The sequence below is a fragment of the Theobroma cacao genome, chromosome 9 (genome assembly GCF_053813885.1).
Source record: "Theobroma cacao isolate CCN51 chromosome 9, ASM5381388v1, whole genome shotgun sequence".
Lineage (NCBI taxonomy): Eukaryota > Viridiplantae > Streptophyta > Magnoliopsida > Malvales > Malvaceae > Theobroma > Theobroma cacao.
In genome coordinates this window covers 8690629-8691957 of record NC_142647.1, presented here as the reverse complement: position 1 = coordinate 8691957, position 1329 = coordinate 8690629, and the positions used below count along the sequence as shown (strand labels likewise).

At 20.2% G+C, this 1329-nt stretch overlaps 1 non-coding gene across 1 annotated transcript; it reads left to right on the top strand.

Moving 5' to 3' along the window:
- Window positions 1–624: 624 nt before the first annotated feature.
- Window positions 625–717, top strand: LOC148760683 (small nucleolar RNA snoR8a). Its single transcript, XR_016028722.1, has one exon. It is a non-coding gene; the product is annotated as a small nucleolar RNA snoR8a (small nucleolar RNA).
- Window positions 718–1329: the final 612 nt, after the last annotated feature.

The window sequence follows — 1329 nt, the reverse complement described above, 5'->3', positions numbered from 1 at the left end:
GCTCCAAGTGATGATGTGACAATGCCACGCAGCAGTGCTTATGTGGCACTGACATGCTGACATGTCAATGCCGCGTGGTAGATCAAAAAATTTTCTAGAAAAAAAAAATTACAACGTCATAAAGACTAAAGTGAACAAAATATGTAGTACAGGGACTAAATTGAACAAAATTGAGATGTTGAGGGACTAAATTAGAAAAAATATTTAAAAAATACAAATCTCTAAGTAGATTATTATTGATATGCTTATTAATAAACTAAATATTTAAGTGTAAAAGATTTATAGTGCAAAATATATATATATATATATATATATAAATATTTTTTTACTTGATTGTTTGATTCTATAATATGTAAATTAATTTATCTCTTTTACAAAAATTAAGTTTGAATTCTCCTTCTATTAAAAAAAAATTCATATCTGAAGTCAAATTCAGATGAATAATTTGTATTACATTAAAATAAAATATTATAAAATGACTAAATAAATTCTTTTTTCTTCTATTTATAATAGTATAAAAATTTAAAATTTATTTAACTTAGTTTTTAAATAAAGCTAATATCAAACAACCAAAATATGTTGATTTAATTTTTTTCTTTTAAAGAAATGAAAAACAGAGATATGATGTTAGCGATGATTATAAAAGTAATTTCTCGTTCTAGCTTACTTAATTTAGACATGACAAACATCTTATTACAACCATAGAATATGAGTTCCACCATTATAATTATTTATTTATTTTTTATGTTTTTATTTTATTTAATATTTTAAGTTATATTTTTTAAGTTAAAATTTTCTAGATTAAAGATTGTATTTATGGTTGATAAAGTTAATATAACTGTAAATATTTGTTCCATCTTATTTTATTAATAAATTTTTTGTAGATCCAAATTAATAATTTAAATTTAAATTTAGTAAAATTTGATTGTGGTGTTTGAATTTAAATAAAATCGTTTTATAAAAAATTTTGAGTAAATTTAAATAAAAGCTAAATTGGGTAAAAGTTGAATAATTTCAAACGAATGTGTATTTGTAAATTGTGGAAGTTGTAACTAAATCAATATATTTTGCTAATTTGAGCAAATTTAAATAAAAAGTAAATTGGGTAAGAGGTGAATAATTTCAAAATAATGTGTATTTGTAAATTATGAAAGTTGTAATCAAATCAACATATTTAGTTATTTTACATTATTTTATTTTAACATAATATAAGTTATTCATCTAAATTTGACTTTAGTTATGAAATTTTTTCAATTTCTTTTATAGAAGGAGAATTTAAACTTAATAAGAAAGTTCTAAAAATAAGAAAGTTCCAAAATGACGTAGTGT